The sequence below is a fragment of the Protopterus annectens genome, chromosome 3.part1 (genome assembly GCF_019279795.1).
Source record: "Protopterus annectens isolate FY-2018-M chromosome 3.part1, PAN1.0, whole genome shotgun sequence".
In the NCBI taxonomy this organism is placed as follows: Eukaryota; Metazoa; Chordata; order Ceratodontiformes; family Protopteridae; genus Protopterus; species Protopterus annectens.
The window spans coordinates 871,993,941-872,014,384 of NC_056732.1; positions in this window are offsets into that span (position 1 = coordinate 871,993,941).

Sequence of the window (20,444 nt, forward strand, 5' to 3'; positions counted from 1 at the left end):
ATCTTTCTTCTCTGAATAAACTTGCAAATAATCATGCATTACACATGTTTTAATTAAAATGTTTAACTTTATGCTATAATTCAAAGTAATAATTTGCAAGGTAACTATAGTGTCTGGTCTGCTTCTAATAAAGAGCAAATGTCAAGATTCAATAAAAAATCCTGCTTTTTAAACTTCTAGCTTTTTCACTACTGACACAGCACATTTATTATTCCCTATCAAATACCCTGCCAAATACAAAGTAAAAACAGGTTATCTATGGTTATTTATTAAATGTATATATACCATTATTTATTTACCATTATGATTTTTAATTTTATTTATTTACTTATTCCTTGTTATTTGGGTTAGTCCCACTGGGCTAGTGGCCTCATTTCAAAACACCCATGGCACCTATTGAAAACAGTAAGAAAAGTTCCCTGATGCCCTGGTCAAATTTCCTCTAGTACAGTAAATACCACCTCGGGTCTCCCTGAAAGGAGAACAGTAGCCTAGGGGACTAATGAAAGGATAAATAAAAATAAGTAAAGACATGGCAAAGTATGTTTTTTCACCGATATAAATGAAGTACCAAGCAAAGCTTACTGAAAAACTGAAGGTGGAAATGAAATTCAAAACACCCTTCAAACACTTGTTTGTCTTTTTGGCTTTTCCTGGTTAGGGGTTGCCACAGTGGAACACCAGTCCGCTAATGATTGGCAGTTGATTTTTATGGTGCCAAGTTGCCAGCCCGACACCCAACCTTCAGTGAAGGCACACCCATTCATGCATGTATTTCGGAGGCCACTCGACCGCAGGGAGGACATGCAGACTCCACACAGACGGCACTCCAGCCGGGAATCGAATAGGAGAACCTCTTGCTGTGAGGCAACAATGCTACCGCTGTACCACCATGGCTGCTTTATAGTTATACAACTTAGAAAAAGGAAATGGCCATGCAAGTATAGGCCAGGTCAGCATAAAAGAAGGTCAAAGGATACGCTAATATCTGATGTATTGAGCTAGAAGTTTGACTGATAATTCTCTTTCCACACTAGTGACTCTTGTCTATTTCATTTTTAGAGATATAATTTTCTGGTATCAGGTATTTTAAATTCTTTCAAAATAGAGAGAATCATCAGAAAAAAGTATGAATGTGAGATAACAGTATTAGCTCTTCCAAGTTGTGTGATTGAGAGATTTAAGATTTAGATGCAATAGCTTGCCCTCCTGTTGTTTCAAGAGTGTCTTCTAGATGAATGCTGCCAATATCTGTGTCACTGATAACTGTGTTACACAAATAACCCCCCAAATGCATTATCAAGCATAGTGCTATCTGAATGATGTTTCGCTACTCCCATGCTTCAAAGCCCAGAATGGTCACATTTTGCATGATCTTAGTAGGGATTGCAAACAATCAAGAAGTAACTGACAAAATAGTTCATAGTATTTTATGATTTATAGCATTCTGCAAATTCCTTGCTCAGCTAGGGTAAGTTTAGCATAATTGTTAAGGTTTTTCCTCATAGACATAAGGTACAGGGTTTGATTCTGGCATCAGATTATTAACTACACCTAAAATGTCCTTTAAGGCAATTAGCCTGGTGTCTACCTATGGAGCTATAAGATGTCTTACTACAGGTTTTGTAATGGCTACAATTTTTATATCACTTGGCTGTACAATAAAACAAATTTAAGAAGGAAATATTTTGGAGTACTTCAACAGCAATCAGCACTCTTCTTAGTAACCCTTTTTAGTGCAGTATTACAAGTAAAATTGTTTAGAACTGCAGTTTCCTTGTTTCCATCTTCCTTAATAGCATTATAATCGGTTTTATGACTGCAGGCTTCTACTACTCATCTTCTTTTATTGTTAGGATATTGGAACTTGAACCATTTCCCTGTACAACAAAAGTCTAAACAGTTTATAAAGTTTATGTGTTTTTATGCTCTAAAAATCAAAATGTTGTCCTTTTATCACAACAACTAGATGTTTGCTGAGATGTAATTCATACATGTAAAAACTCTTAGCTTGTATACTTAATACATGTAAATTAGCTGTTGGGATTTTAGTTATACATTCACATATACCCCATTTCCAATCTTATTTTACTCTTATTGATGGGGAAGTAGGAGTCTTTCTTTCAAGTGATGATGTAAGGCAGAGAAGCAGTCATGGATAGCATCACAGATTGCAGATACAAGCAATGACTCATATACACTTACATGCACCTGACTCATTTACAATTGCATGTACCTAGAGAGATTTTATAGGATTAACATTTCACATGCTACATGTGTTTGTAATGTTAGAGGAAACTGGAGACTCCAGAAAAAAAAATAACATGGACATGATGAGAGCATAGGCAAAGTTGACAGACGTTAGCAGAGCTGGAAGAAAAACTACTTAGTCAAACACTTTCAGGTGGCAATGCTCACTGCTATGTCACTATTGAGCTAGGTTGTTCAGTTACTGACTCAATAATATTTCAGTTGATGGATTAACATGTAAGTTAGTATAAGGCAGTAATAGTCTTTGGCACTTACAACACTTTTGGACTTGTAGGTGGGATATGACACGTTTATGTTGGGGCTAAAACCACTATAACAAGATATAATATTAATATATTTGCAAATTAATCAATACAGTGTTAAAAAGGGCACCTTGAAGATAGCTGTTCTACTATGTTTCCTTCTTTCTTTCTTTTGTTTTTGTTAGTGGGAAATATTGTTTAAGGCTAGAATATAAATATATAAACCTCACAGGTTATGTGTAATCTTCTTGGAATTTGTAACTAGTTATTAATTTTACTTCAGGTAGTAAAGTAACATGGGAATGATGGTAGACAACATACACATATGGATGCTGGCCAGTTGAATGAAATCTGAATTCATGATGACAAACTTGTCATTGCATTCTCTGTGAATGAAAATAATATACTGCTAGAACAAAGACATTCTAAAACAAAAAAAACTTCAATATTCTCAAACCACAAAACAGTATTTTCTCTGGAGCAGAGATATTTGTATGCGTTCCTATTCATATGTGTGAGTGTGTGTGTGCGTGTGCATGTGCGTGTGTGTGTATGTGTGTGTGTGTGTGTGTGTGTGTGTGTGTGTGTGTGCGCGCACACGTGCACGTGTGTGTGTGTAAACATGTATTCATGCTTGTGTTGTTTCCTGATCTCAGTATAATAATCAGCTCAGTAAAGTCAGATTTCTTTCAATGTAACAAACTCCACTAACAAAGCTAAATAGCATGATTACATTTAAACACTGATGCATCAAAATGCAGACACTCACATTGCAGACCTCAAAACACAGACACATCAAAATATTGGCACAAGAAAATCCTGATGAAGACACACCAAGACAGAAGAAACAAACAAACAAAAAAAACACTCTCCTTCTCTGATAATTTTCCCATTAAAATTACAATAAAATGAAACAAAATCTGTAAATAACAGTAATACCACAGGACTTGATTTGTCTGAATAGTGCTAGTGTTAAAGATAGAGACTTTTCTACGGTAAGGTGCATGGTTAGGGTTAAGTACAGGCTTAGTTTAAGGGTTAAGTTTGCCCCCCTGCATCACCTTACTAATGCGTGCTAAGCCTAACCCTGCCCCTGCTCCTAATCTTAACCCTACACCTTACCTTAAAGGAACCCTTTCTATAACGTGAGCATTAGACAAGACAAGCTCAGATATAAAAATACACACCAAAAAGCAAGAACAACATAAAACCTATGCCCTTACCTAGCCCTTAACCTCAACCTAACATACCATCACTCAGACAAGCACACTCTCATCCCTTACATCATTCAACTTACTTCTTTTTACATCTTGAACTGTCGAAATATTGAATGTCTACATTCTGAACCAGAAGAATAGCTAGGGCAGGGCAAAAGGGACAACTGACCTAGGTGGAAAGTGTTAAGGGTCATGGTTGACTGATTCCAATCAATCTTTAATGCATAATGTGGTCAAACTTGAGTACTCTAGGGCTCCCTATGTGTTCAAGCTCTAACAATTGCTAACTACATTGTGGCAAGCAGTTTGCTACATTTAAAAAAAAAAAAAAATATATATATATATATATATATATATATATATATATATATTTTTTTTTTTTAACTAAAACCTGAGCACTGTAGGCTTCCATGCAGAAAATTGTAGCAAACAGTCTGCTACAGTTTAAAACATTTCTTTTTTTAATTAAAACCTGAGTGCTATAGTCCTCTATGCAGAGTATAAACTGCAGTAACTGCTTGATGCATTTCTAGAAAGACATATATATATATATATATATATATATATATATATATATATATATATATATATATATATATATTTTTTTTTTTAAATAAAATGAGAGGAAGGATGATGGTCAGGGACAGGTCACCGAAATGGTACCTGATTTGCTCCTGGGGCAGAGGGGGTGGGGGGGGCTTGTATCTGGCCACCTGATTGGTATGCTAGCAGAAAAAGAACCATAGAGCTGAGGGGATGAGGTACAGATAGATAGATAGATAGATAGATAGATAGATAGATAGATAGATAGATAGATAGATGATAATGGAGAATACTGGACACTGCTTATATTGCTGTCAATTAATGTAGATGTGAGTATGCCCTGTGACATTAATATGCCTTTATTACAGAATAATAGAACAACAGGTTTTGCAGTACTGCAATACTCAAGGATTTATCAAAAACAAAAAATCATGAGGGACAAGGCAGAAATATGAGGCAAAATCAGAGATGTTACAAAGTAAGTACAGCAACAGGTTTTAAATCAAGGTGCACTTTCTGAATGATAACAAGTACAAAACTCAAAAGTCTGGTATTATTGGACTGAATGGAATCCCCAATGATTTACCACAAAAAAAAAAAAAAAGGAAGAGGGGCAAGATAAAAATATGATCCTAAAAAATCATAAAAATCATGTTGGTTCTGAAAAACTTTAGTTGTAAAAATGTTTTGTTAGTTTTCTGCTCAGTTTAGGGGGGTAAGCAGTATTAAGTGTTTTATGAGGCAGTCAAGAACTTGTATGTTTGTCTGCATTAAGGTGTATATGGGGACAGTGTCAGACAGTGATTTGTTTTTACTTGTTAAAATACTGTCCCTGACAAAGTTTAGAATGCTATGGCAGCAGTGTGCAGCCATAAAACTATGCTACTGCCCAACATTCTAAGTAGCACACAAACGCACTACAGTGATCCAATGTCCTCCATTATTGCCAAAAATATATATATTAAAGCATAATATTAAAACAGACAACTCGACTATTATCTTCCTACTTTATTTCATTAAAAACCCTTCATTTATTTCACCTACCCATTTCATAAATGCTAACATCTCCCTTGAAATAAATTAACTCAGATCTGATAAAAAGCGACTTTGATTCATTAAGACACTAGAAAACACAATGATAAATACAATGAATACAGTGGTTCAGCTGCTACTTTCGTTATGTAATCAGCAGTAATTATAAGAAAAATGTCTATATGTTACTTTTGTACATAGAAGAATATTGCAATGAATCTGAGCAAGTGTTTGTCAGAAGCATTGTGGAGTTATTTAACTAGATATAATGAAGTTTAAATAACATGTGTGAATGATGCAAAACTAAAATTAAAGCTGAAAAAAAATAATATTTGGCTGCAAGTTTAGTATGACAATGCTTTTCCTGTCAGTTTGCACAGAGGATCTGTGTTGTTAACAAGGTACTTGCTTTAGCTAAAATTAGAGGGATTGATTTCTTCAATGTTCGTTTGCTTGCTGTAATGCTAAGGAAGCCACTTAACCAAACAATGGACCTGGGACACTTTGCCCAGTGGGCTTTCCTATTTGAAAAGTAGATTAAAGATAAATAAACAAACAAATAAATAAATAAATAAACTACTGCAAGTGGTCATTTTTGTGAACTACCAATTAACACTAAGCATAGGGCATTACTTGAATCATTTTCAGATTGCTTTAGCAAATCTCAGTTTATCCTTGCATGTCAGATTTCTGTTGGGCTACATATATTGCCCTGTTGGCAGGATTTGTTATTTTTGAAAATAATGATGTGGAAATGCTGGTTCAGAAGCTACAAAACTCAGCTATGACTCCTGGAGCCTGATCCAGCTTTTCAAGGTACACAGCAAGTAACAAAATAATTTAAAAAATCGCAATCACATTCAGAACAGGTACCAGATAGACAACTGAAAGTTAAAATGTTTATAAAAGATACTTGCAAACATACAGCAAGACCCAGTGGTGAATCCATTTTCTACCTTCTCCTGGTAACTGTTGTTTCTGAAAAAAAATGGCATCATACCCTACTGAACAACTTTGTGAGAGATAGATGCATTGGAAATGTAAGTATTTCAACTCATAGAACCCATAACTGTTTTTTCACTGCCATTTTAAAAGCAGCCATGTTGATGTATCAGTCTTGTTGAGACTGTCAGCATGACACGGAAAACATATCTTTGAGAAATTGAATCAGATGCTGAGAAATATTTTCAGTGGCATAATGGAATCTTTTTCTCTATTAACTTCTTAGACAAGAGAAAAAAAAATGAAAAAAAAAGAAGATACAATAGATAAGTCATGGGGGAAAAGCAGTCAAAGTATTTACAAACCTCTGTGCACTATGTGTAAAAAACCCACACTAGTGACATTGCATAGCTATAGATGCATAGTACGCATGTTTAATACCTACTTCTCTTTCCCCATCCTTGTCAATAGTTATTCGGCACAGCATACAGTCTTCAGACCATTTTTGTCAGGGCTGTTTACTACTGTGGATATGAGTTGTCACTTGCAGAGCAGTATTTATTTCACATTTTCTGTTGTGCAATATTAACTAAGGACAGAGACTCTGTTTTTACACAAAACACTATTGTAATCTACATGCAACTGTTCTGTGACAAATGGTTTAGCATTGAGTTATAAAGATACTTTTGTTCCACTATAGATCTGATCTGTTTTTTGTCCTCTGATCTAGTTTACTCCAGTTTTGTAACCCGTGAATTTCTATTTCTTAACACTAATCCTTCAGGAAAAGAACAACAGGTTCTGTCATTACAATTATTTCCTTTCCTCTAAAGGTTCTGCTGTATAATAATGGACTGTGACACAAGGTCAAAATGTCTTGAACTCATTTAATGATATGTCTGTTTCAGTGCACCCTGGCAGCAAGACATAAAATGATTCAGATCGTGCAAAGTGTATGACCCTGCATGGTGTTAATATAATTTCTACTGCAGGATTTCTCAAATATTTCATCTGTTGCTTTAAAAAAAACTGATATCATATTAAAAATATCCAGTTCCCTGATATCACTTATACCAACAGAAATGCCAGGTACTGCAGAAAAGATCAAATATTATAACAGTCAGCCTTACTTTCAGGACAGGCACAATCATTTCATATTTTAGTATTTATGCTTTCCAAGACAACCATGAAAATTAAGTTATGGATTTTATTTCACTATTGAAAACTGTATAGATCCTACTGCTTAATACCTATTCACTGAGAAAATTCCAGAAGAAAGACTGTAAGACAGCACATTATCAGAGTAGTACATTATGATAATGATATTTGCATTTCCTTTAGCCAGAAATTCAGATGAAAGAGCTATGGAGCAGTAAAATGCAGTTGCGCTGTAGATACTAGCAGATTTACAAAGCTGAGTTTATGCTGACTACAAATAAAGTCAGAGTAAACAGCTTTGTATTTATTTACCTTGATATTTGATTACAAGGCAGGTAAATTGGTCTGTGGACCCTTTTCAGCAATAACCTAGGCAGGAAGCAACAAATATATAGCAACATGTATATAGTATTAACAGATGCATTAGCTATATGGGTAATATCCTACATAGCTATAACAGTGAGCTCCCAAAACATCCTTGGCACCTTCCATATAACCAAACCATCAGTCTTCTCAAGCTGGGCCAACTAAAAAGACAGGTTTGCCCACCAAACCTTTCAGAGCTTTCCTGCCATTGAAGAGAACACTCCTCTCAGAACTTTTGAGGATTGACTGCCAGATTGTGCTGTTCCTTTACTGAACAGATAGGTTCCCTTTGGAGAAAACCTTTTAAATTAAAAAAATCTGTTTTATTGTTCAGTAAACTTATTTTTAAGCTGTGTTTTTATGTACAATCATAAGCCTTAACCTCTACTTTTAAACAGGAGAGGACTTTTTTGTGTCAGCTTAAAAGTTGTTTAAAGTAATTGAAAACAACATTTCTGTGGAGAAATTGTGTTATTTTACTTTTGGGATTTTTACCATCTCTTGTTTCTTTTTTTCAACAGGAAAGAGGCACCATGTTTGGCTTGACCATGGAACAAACTACCAGTCTCATGGTCAGTCCTTCCAACCACAAAAATAAAAAGTTAAAGCAACCTTTGTCACCACAAAAGGCTAGCAATTTGTCTCACACAGGTGGGTGACTCTGCTGTGGCCAATACTTGCTCTTCACACCACTCATCTTAGACCTTGGATCCCTCTGGTGTAGTACCTGCAATCACTATAGCCAGGGATTAGCCACATCCTCTGTGGCTGCCGGGGTTCCCTCAGTGGGCAAAAGAGCCATTCTTGTTTGTCCTGGGAGAGGGAATAGGAAAGACTTCACTGTTTGATCAGAATGTTGCGCAGGTCCCTGGGGAAGCTCCTACTGCCGTTAATAACACAGTTAGTCAGATTTTTCCTGTGAAAAAGAAGCAGAAAACTAAATATGTATCAACTCCTCCTCCTCCCAAAACAGGAGCAGTTTACTGTGTCTAACCACTGATTCTTGTTATAAAGTGGTTTCCAGTAAAAGAAAGAGAGATACTTTTTCCTAAAGAGGTTCCTGATTCTGAATATGGACAGGAAGATGAAGAGACAGATATAAGTTTTTCTCCTGAGTTGTCTAATTTAGGTATGAAGGTGAGCTCAATTTCTGATTCATGCTATGGGGGAGGGGTATCATTTTCTGAAACTAGTTCCAGAATGTGCCAGTGTTTTCAGTGGGAGAACATTGAGATTTCTTAGTCCCTCAGAAATTGTTACAAGTTTCTATAAAAGGAATTTCCAGAATCTGCACCCACTCCTTCATTTCTGTCACCTCTGGAAGATGCGTGTGTATTACTGCCTGCAATTTTCTTAATAGTCAGCTTTTTGCCCATAAAAAAGACAGATAGAATGTAGAAAGTTCCAGACTCTTTCAAGCTTTTATACACTTATCTCAAACCTGAAACAACATCTATAGCTGTAGTTAGTCCTGCTGCTGCTAGGCATTTAGTTAATTCCAGCAGCTATCACTATAGTTAATCATACTGCTGCTAATGGTTTGGTTAATTCCTATTCTACAAGAATGGAAAGATTATTGATAATTATGTATGCTTCTGCAACAAGGACACTTAAGAAGGGAAAAAGAAAGGTTTTTACAGTACAATACATAATTGTGCAAGGATGCATAATGTACATACTTGATTCATATGCCTGAAATCACATGTAGTTTGACGTACTGCACTGTACTCTACAGACATTAAGAAAAAGACATATGTTATAATATTCTGCAATGCATATAATCATAAACTAGGCAATGTAATCAAGAAATCAATCTGCATTGTGTTTGTGTGTGTGTGTGTGTGGGGGGGGCAGTTATCGCCATTTCTGATTTGATATAGGAGAAAAACAAAAAGTTGCTAGAGTAAATTTAGAGCAGCTCCTTTTTTAATGGGCAATTTTGGCATTTCAGCATAAGACCATTGTTTGTTAGGCATCCAATGGGAAAGTTACTGTTTTTAACATCAAACAGATTGATGCAATCATATTTTATTAGTGTAGTAGCTACCTGATAAACAATGCAGTTTTACATTAGGAATGATAGTTGCTTTAACTTTCTTTATCACTCCTACAAAATTGTGGTGCTCATTATGTTGACCGCACTGTCTATGATTCAGTCCGGATAAAAACTAATCATTGATCCTGCAAGTAAGATGCAGAAATAATACCTCCATACCAACAATGTGAGTCACTTTGCCACTCTCTCACACACACACACACACACACACACACACACACACACACACACACACACACACACACACACACACTATGTAGAAATACTGTACATTTTGAAAACACTACCCCCGGGATTCACGAAGCTCGGCGCAAGGCTGGCGTTAGTCTTGCGCTGACCGTGTGGCGTGAAGATGGTGCAGTAGCGTCAAATGCATATTAATGAAGGCACGCTGCCGCCACAGCCACGTGCATAGGAAAGGAGCGCGAGTGCATACGGCGTGTTGAAGTGCCGCACGGAGGCGTGGAAATGTCAGCTGTCGACGTGCAACCTAAAATGCTTGCATATAACAATTTGGAAGCAATAGTAATCACATCTGTCAGTGTCCGTGGATACTGAAACATATGCAAAACATGCAAGACATTTCCTGCGAACACAAAATGAAGAAGCAAACACAAATGCACTGTAGGGAATAACAGGTCCCTATCCCTCGAACAAATGACATTGAAAACCATGTGCCCGTAGTCCAACGCAGTGTAGATAGTTATACCAAGTGGAAGTGAAACGCATCATATGTTAGCGTGCCACCAATAGGTATGTCCAGCCCAATGGTCAGGGTCACCAGCTGACCCATATTGTGAGGGAGAGTACACAGCTGGGCAGATGTGTCCATAACAAAAAACACAATAAATGTAAATATCTAGCGACCGTATGACCGAATTCTATCCCATAATGCATGTAATAGTCACATACAATAGGTATGTCCGTATTTAACATACCATATGTGACAGGAAATAGAATAAGCATGTAAACAAAACAGAAGGAGCATATAAACTGCTACAACAGTAAGGCAACATGTAGGCTGAAAGGAACAGTATTATCCATAGCTTTGACTGTGGGTACGTGTTGTCCAGTACAATCGGATATGTGTCCGGAATATATCCCATCCTGGACATAGGAAAAGGTGGCATCCTACCAATGATTAGAACAGTAGGTCAAAATCCACACATCTGTGGTCCAAGCTGAACTTGTCAGGATGTGTCACAGTTGAACGGGTATTACCCGGGTATACCAACCATATCATGAAAGTTAAGTATGGGCATGTACCTATGTGCGTGAGGTATAGCATGTGGAAGGTCAAACATGGCAGGGTAGTCCACACAACCATACAGGTACCTGACATATGTAGGGTATGCAATGTGTTACCATGACCGTGTCATGGGCCATCAACCAAAGCAGTGATGGATGGAGTGTCAGGAATATGTGTGTGGGGGGATGGGTAATGGTATAATCCTCAAAGGTGAGACTGTGTCGTATGCAGAATAGGTGAACTGGAGGTGTATGAGGGAGCAGCGGGTGAAGCAGAAATAAACACAAAAACATGTATACACATCTGCAATACAACAAGACAGGCCATACTGTAGAACACAATCCCACAAACATACGAATATTAAAATGTGCGATACAAATGTACAGAAATGTCACCGATACACAGCCACAGATTGGTCCTGATGGAACTGGCCATATCAAATACAACACACCTGGATGCATAATGGACTACCCAGCATCCCCTCCACAGCACACAACCCGCTCCCATACCCGAACATCCACCAAATCCAGCCATACTTGGCCTACTAGTTTGGCGCAGCCACATCTACACGTAGTGACCACTATGCATATGTAGTAGGTAGTGTCACCCTAGGCAGTTTCAGGATTGCAAACTATGTATCCCTTGCATGTAAAACCCCCAGCACATTTTCATAATGCCAGAAGAATGGTTGGTATCGGTCTTGTTATTATCGGCCTTGTTAAACTTTTGGATATCCCTCATGGGATAAGTAACCTGTGTAAACATTAGAATGGGTATCAAGGCACGATGTCCAGTCCTGTAGACATGTGGACACAAGTTGGAATGTGCAGTAGTGGTGCACGAGACTGTCCAGCTCTAGATGGTCATGCGGAACCTACTACCCAGGATCAAACACCTGCCCGTGACGCATGTGTCCAGACACGAATAAGCGAGAGAATATATTGCACACATTCGCATAGTGGCACATGGTATAAGGGTGATGAAGGCACTGACATAAACAGGATACCTCCTGATCTACTGTGTGAGGGACAATTAATGTGTATGTAGGTGTGACCTGACCAACAATGATACAATGCCAAATGTCCTGTGATTGTAGGAAATAACTATGTACCATACTGCATGTAACAGTTGCCTAAAGCAGTCACGTCAGGATAGAATAAACGTAATTCATACAAGAAACAGGCAAACAACAAAAGTGCTAAAGGTATAGGCTCACAGCTAGGAAACTGATGAATGTTCTAAACCTGCACTGACCATGGCTATGTGTTGGCCTAAACAATCTGGTGTCCCCAGTAGGGTTACCACCTGTCCCACTTTGCAAGGGGCAGTCCCTCTTTGGGCAGTTGTGTCCTGACAAAAAATATTAAAAATGGCAAATGTCCTGAGATTGTAGGACATACTTATGTCCCATATGCTATGAAGTAATAGTTGCATAAAATAATTATTTCTGTATCTAAAATACCTAAATGTTACAAGAAACAGAATAAGTAAGTAAACTGCTACAAGAATAAGCTTTTATTTAGGCAAAAAAGTAAAGTTCTATCATTTGTACTGACTGTGGGTATGTGTCGGCCTGTAAAATCTGATGTGTGTTCCGAAAATGTCCCATCTTGGCCATTTGAAAAGGTGGCAACCCTAGTCCCCAGAATATATCCCAACCTGTACATATGACAATGTCAACGCAATCCAATGGTCAGAGCATTCGCACAATAACTGGCCAGCCTCTTAAAAACTCACAAAGCCAGTGACCTTTGGAGGAAAGGTGTTGAATGAGAATGACTACTTATAACAATGAAGAGTTGCTTTTGTTGTGTTTTTCAGCTTTTCCCGGTTAGGGGTCGCCACAGTGGTACTCCGGTCCGCTAATGATTGGCAGTTGATTTTTACGTGCTGAGTTGCCAGCCCTAACGCACAACCTTCAGCGAAGGTACGCCCATTCACACGTCTCCACACAGAAGATGCTCTAGCTGAGAGTCGAACCGGTCAGCACCTTACTGTGAGGTGACAACGCTACTGCAGCACCACCACAGCGGTACTTACAACAATGTAGAGTAATAGACGCATTTAACTGCAGAAAATTTGTAGTATTACGATTATGTCAACACGTTCCAAGTTAATAGTACTAATATGGTAGAAGTGTCCGTGATTGTCCCTGAGTTGTCATAACCTTGTCCCTGTCACAGTAGAAACGAGTCCCTGAGTATCACAGAGGTCCGTACACATAAGTACACCAACCAACTGTCACATCTGTTGACAGGACTATTGCATACCTGTAGTGAATTTATAACTGATGTCCAGAATAATATTCATTGTATCTATAAATGAATGAAATAGTCAAATGAGAAGGGAAACACATGGAACCACCCCCCCCCAACCTGCATTATGTAGTGAAACCACTCCCCGCCCTAAATTATGTAGCGCCAACCTAATAATGTGGTCAAAGGTGCCCAAACACCTGCGTCTGTAAACACAGGTAGAATGTTAAAATCTGGACTAACTCTGTCCATGTGCTACGTCTGATATTTGAACAGTGCCAGGGCAGTTCTAGTCACCAGTCGGCCGAGCCTAAACCCGGACCAGCACATGAACACCCTGACAATCAAACAAGCGTATGTGCGAGGACTATAAGCGTAGGAGTTCTGAATATCCTTGGAGTAAGTAGATATGCAGCACGGGTCCAGAGCAGTAGGAAACAGGGAATGTCGTAAGTGTAGTACTGCTGTTTTCCCAGCAGGAGAATGGATGCCTGCTGTGTAAGGGAAGTGGTGAGGCATATGTCAGAGTAGCTATGAACCATGGCTATACATATATATATGTAACTGGCTAAGGCTCTTGCCACCCCCATAGTGCCTTTTTTAGGCAAGGCTCAAATTCTAAACCTACCACCCTAGAAAACAAAAATGGGAAGAAACTGAGGGTAATGCTGCTCAATGCCAGAAGTCTAAATCTCAAAATGCACTTTCGAGGCCCTTCTCAGTATGGAGAACATCGATGTCTGTGCTGTAACTGAAACCTGGTTCAAGGCTCCTGAGAGCACCCCGGCACTATTAGGTTTTACCTCATATCATGCGTTCCGGCCCCAAAACCCGGACCACACCACAAAAGGAGGGGGTGTATCCATATTCATAAAGGATACCCACACCTCCAGGTTGGTGGCAACGCCTAAGCCGAAACCATCCAGGTGCAACTAACCATAGGCAAAACTGCTCTACAAATTGTAGCATGCTACAGGCCACCCTCTCAAACTCAGGAACCCCACACAGCCTTCCTGAAGACACTGGAGGGTATAAATGTATCTCAAACACCATCATATTGGGTGACTTCAACTACCCGAATATAGACTGGGAACATTACTCAAGCCCTAACTTTCTAGCCCAACGGTTCCTGGAGTTTATAAATTCAAATGCCATGGAACAGCTAGTCACTGTTCCCATGAGAGGAGAAAATATACTAGATCTCATTGTCACAATCATGTCGACAAAATGCTCCACACGAAGTATATCCTCATTGGTGAGATCTGATCATAAACTAATCTCACTGGAAATCCACATCCGCCCCACCCCAAACAAAAAGACCATAGTGAAGAACTTCTCTAAAGCAAACTTCACACTACTCAAGACTGGTGTGGTATCCTTCAAGGCCCCTGAGCCAGAGGAAACCACAACCCAAGCTGCGGAAGCCCTTACAAATGCCTTCTATGAACACCTCTAGGACTGCATGGATCAGGCAATCCCAAATAAAACCAAGACTCTTTCCACAAAGGGCAAACGTCCAGTCTGGTGGACCCAAGCCATTAACAAACTTTACAATAAGAGGAGAAAGATATTACATGATAGAACAAAATCCATAAAAGGGAAGTCACCCCTGATCATTATTAGTAAAAATTACGAGCACTCATAAAATCAACTAAGGCCAATTTTGAGAGAAAAATTGCCATGGATTCAAAGGACAATCATAAGGCCTTTTTCAGCTATGTTAGGAACCTGGGTGGAAACTCCCAGATATGCTCAGAATTAGTCCAAAATGATACAAAATCACTGAACCCACAGACATTGCCAACATACTGGCAGACAGGTTCAGTGCAAACTTCACCCCTCTCCCCTAAAGGAGAGATAACTATCCCAGCCGAGTGTAGCCTCCCGGACATCTCAAATGCACAGGTGAAAGCTGCTCTCTCTAAAGCTAAAAACACAGCATCAATGGGACGGATGGTGTCCCCGGCTGTGTGCTACACGAGCTAAATGAGGAATTAACCCGCACATAAGGCAGCTGTTTAATCTCAGCCTTACCACAGGATACTTGCCCAAGGAGTGGCGCACGGCAACTGTGTTCCCACTCCACAAAGGAGGTGCCTCTCACGAACCTGGTAATTACCGCCCCATAAGCTTAACAAGTCTAGTCTGCAAAGCTATGGAGAGGATCATAATGGAGCTCATAAACAAAGATATAGGGGACTTGCAGACATTGGACCCGACCCAGTTTGGCTTTGTCAAGGGAAGATCATGCCTTTTGAACTTGGTCGACTTCTTGAAACAGTCACCAAGGCCATTGATGAGGAAAGGCAGTCCATACAGCCTACCTTGACCTTGCAAAGGCTTTCGACACAATACCCCACTCGGTATTGTAGAAAACTTACCAGCTTAAATGTAAACCCATATGTCACAAGATGGGTTGCAAACTGGCTTAAGAACAGAACCCACAGGGTTAGAGTTGCTGGCTGTGTCAGACTCCAAGCGGTCACAAGTGGTGTCCCACAGGGCTCGGTCCTTGGCCCCTATTGTTTGGCATCTACTTCTCAGAAGTACAGGCCAGCATGGGAGGACTTTGGCTGACAAAGTTTGCAGGCGACTGCAAACTGGGCGCCATAGTGGAAAGTGCATCGGACACGGATATCCTTCAGAAGGGACTCACGGAAACAGATAGCTGGTGCCAGAGCCATGGCCTGAAGTTAAACACCAAAAATGTATAGTCATACCCTTCGGGAAAAACAAGGTAATCCCAAGCTACCATATAGGTGGCAATCCACTAAGCACAGAAGAGGTTATCAGGGACCTGGGGACCCAGGTTGACAGTGGCCTTTCTTTTGACACTCACATTGCTAAAGTGGTTAGAAAGACCTTCTACATTGCCCACCTGATCATGAAGGGATTCACATCCAGATCTAGTGAGGTCATTGTTCCCCTGTACTCTTCACTTATCAGACCAATGATCGAGTACAATGCCCCATTCGGGATGTATCTCACCCGACATCTGCAGCAATTGGAGAGACCCCAAAAGTTCCTCACCAAAAGGATAAAGGGACTCCAAAATCTGTCATATGCTGCCAGATTGAAGAAACTCCAGCTCTATTCAGTCGCATACCGTCTGCTCAGAGGTGACATGTGCCTGACATACAAGGCCATGTCCAACCCGAATTAATGGGCATGCTCCACCTCAAAATCCAAATCCACCAAAACCACTAGAGCAAGCGACTTAAACCTTAGCACGGATATAAATAGGGCGTGCTGGAGGGATAGATTTATCACTCAGAGACTCCCTATGCTGTGGAATAAAATCCCGGTCCATGTGAGGCAGAGCACCTCGCTGACTCTGTTCAAGAGAAATCTAGACCTGTGGATGGGAGATCGTAGGTTTACCCCAGGAATCATCTCTGTGTCACTGCTGGACAGAGGCACAACAAACTAATGGGCACAGTATTTTTTCATATAAGGGGTGGTGTAAGCCACAAAAATTTGGGCTAGGCTTATAAATGCCTTAGGGCAGATAGCCTAGTATAAACCTATGAACCTATGAACCTATAAATGAGCCAGAACAACAATAGTGTAGTGGTTAGAGCATCCGCCTAACGTAAAGGCATTCCTGGTTCAAGTACGACTATATCACATATTAATTGTGTAATAAATGCCTCTGTGCTGTAAAGCCAACATTTATACATGTAAAGGTGACCGCGTTCGCATGGGTCTGTTAACCAGATTCTATCACTCAAAGTGGTACTTTCATAAGGAATAAGGCACATGTAATCCCAAAGAAGTGCCAGTAAACATATGTAACTCAGAATAAGTAGATGCAAGTGCACCTGCGCGGGTATACGCAACTATTAGCATAGCAAACGTATGTTGTCTTGTACATCTGTAACTTTTATATAGATAGATAGATAGATAGATAGATAGATAGATAGATAGATAGATAGATAGATAGATGTGTGTATAGATAAATATCCACAGACATATATATCTACATATATATATATATATATATATATATATATATATATATATATATATAGATATGTAAGGAACGCTGAAAGATGAAAGCAAACATGAGGGTTGTGAAGGGAATCTAGAGCAAGTAAGGAATTATAAAGTGCTCGCAGCGTATGTCAGATAAAGCTGCACAAGTGTGAGTAAAGCACTGCTATTCACACCAGAGGCAGGATTATACCAGTGGCCATAACATCATTGAAGTGCTACGTCAACATTGTAAACAGATGGAATGTAGTACATGTTGTGTCCACCTACACTTGTAACCCGCAAACCATTCATAATCCATAACACCAGGAAAGGCACATATGTGCAAATATGAATGGATGGTGAGCCTGTGAATACACGAGGCGGTACAAAGTGTGTGTAGGGCCCCAATGCTCTGGAGAGGGCAATGTGTAAAGGTGTGTCATGACTGCGATATCAGGTGTATAATGGCTGTTATGCATGGAAACTCAACACAGGTGTGCTGGAGAAAATATGCATATCCGATTATGGACACAGGAGTGCTAGGGTATGTTGCACCGGGTGCAAAGGAATGGCCCGTGGAGGTCAGCTAGTACGTAGGTGCGATTCCCAGATAGAGCGTTGTTTGCATGGAGACATGCGTGAATGGGTGTATCATTGTCGGACATTGTGCATCAGGGCTGGCAGCCCGGCACGTAAAACCTATATGCCACCCATGAGCACAACGGAGTTCTGCTGTGACAACCCCAAAATGGGAAAAGCAGAAAGACAAAACTACATGAAGACATAAATATGTTGACATACAATCTCAGTAACACAAACACTCATTCTGTCAACAGTAATAATATGAATGTGCACAGAAACAAACACAGTAGCAGGAATAATAGACTGCGCATACGAGTAATAGGTCGAATGACACTGTATCACATCACACTTACCAGCGGCACCCCAGACATGAAAACTGCATCTGTCCACTGTATAACGTGCAATATACTGATCACAAGTATGCCGGAGTGAAGTGTCGCTGTCATAATGACTAAGGCAATAGTATGTTGTTGAAGCAGGGATAAAACCCAATACGCATGTGTAAGTGTCTATGTCCGGGAAATGTATAGGTTAACGGACTCACAGATGTATACATAAATAAAAACGTATTTATATATATATATATATATATATATATATATATATATATATATATATATATTCATTTATATACACAGATATATTTATACAGATATATATATATATATATATATATATATATATATATATATATATATATATATATATATATAGATATATATATATATATACACACACACAAGGATATACTATGAATATATATAGATAGATATATATACACAAACAACAGGTATTGATATATAGACATACACACAAAACAAATATATATATATGTCATTGTAGATATACACATGTACATAACTAGGTTACTTTACAGCAATTAGGGGTAACATATCTACAGCCCGGGCATATGTGACTGGGAGGTCCAATAAATAAACGTTGTACCCCCCACACCGCCCAGCTAGGCTGGTCAGACATACAGACAGGCAATACAGATCAATATACTGCCGCTGTCCAAAACACCAGTAGGAAAGTACCAGTGGGAGAGATCTGCAAGGTCTACACTTTAAACATGGATAATGGAGTCCCTTGCGGGACTCCAAAAATTCAGGGTACGTGTGAACCTGCTGTCATCGATGCGAGCAGGATGTAGGTGTACATGGAACAGTAGGTTGTGCAAGTGTGATAATACATGGGTTGACAAAATGTACAACATGTGTCCCGAGATGGGGAGAGTGGGCAATGTGTAGTGGTGTGCTCATAACCCAGCTGCACTCACAGTAAGTATTTGTCATGACTGCTGTAGAGGGGTGCCAGGTAGGTGGACCATGCATATGCAATAATGGGCTTAGGTGTGCAGGTGCTGGTTGGCAGAGATGTAGTAGGCCTGCCCAGTGGAAGTCATTAATATTCCTATGTGGGCATAGCATATGCCTACACCTCCCAAACCTGAAGAGCACATCTACCGGATTGTCTGTAAACCATCTGGGGAAAACATAGAGACCAAATCAGTGCTGTGTACCTGATTAGCATGGACGTCCATAGTTATGAATCAGAATGTAACAAAGTCCAACTAAACACTTCCAGAACTAGTGATATTAGGTGGACAGGAGGCGGAATACAGGTAATGACAGATGACAACATGTATGAGTCATAAACAGCATGTACCTCGACAAACGTGAATGAATACATATGCTCTGTGACTGTAAATGTGTCTGGTTAATAGAACCAATCGTCTAAATGTGTCCCACAGGGTGTTATGCATTCTTCCTGATACAGTGTTCATTCACACCCATTAGTATGTGAGGTCTGCTATTGACGGAAAGTGCATAATTTGCTGACCACCTTAAGTAGATGATAGCATAATAGATGAGGTTCAACACCCGTACGCCTTTGAGACACACATCCATCTGGGCAGTTGTGTCCTGCAAAATGACAGTTATGGCACATGGCCTGTGAGTTTGGGAAAGGAGGCTATATAGTGTGTGTAGTGGTGTCAGAAACTAATTTGTTGTATCAGAAACAGCTACATGTAATAGGAAACAGTATTAGCAATTATAATGCTATAAGAATAACCTTAACGTATGCAAATCGTGGAAGTCGTCAGTTTACCACTGGCTGTGGGTATGTGTTGCCTTGACACATGTGATAGCTCTACATACAGGATCTATATATCCCCACAAGAGGAGAAAACATACTAGATCTCATCATCACGAACATGGGGTCACAATGTTCAACACCAGAAGTATACCCCTCACTGGTGAGATCAGATCATAAACTAATCTCACTGGAAGTCCACATCCCGCCCCCACCCCAGATAAAAAAGACCACAGTGAAGAACTTCTCAAAAGCCGACTTCACACTTCTAAAGACTAGTGTGGTCTCTTTCAAGGCCCCCGAGCCTGCAGAAACCATTACTCAAGCCTCTGAATCACTTACAAATGCCTTCTACCAGCACCTACAGGACTGCATGGATTAGGCAATCCCAAACAAAACAAAGACTCTTTGTACCAAAGGCAAGCGTCCAGTCTGGTGGACCCCAGCCATAAACAAGCT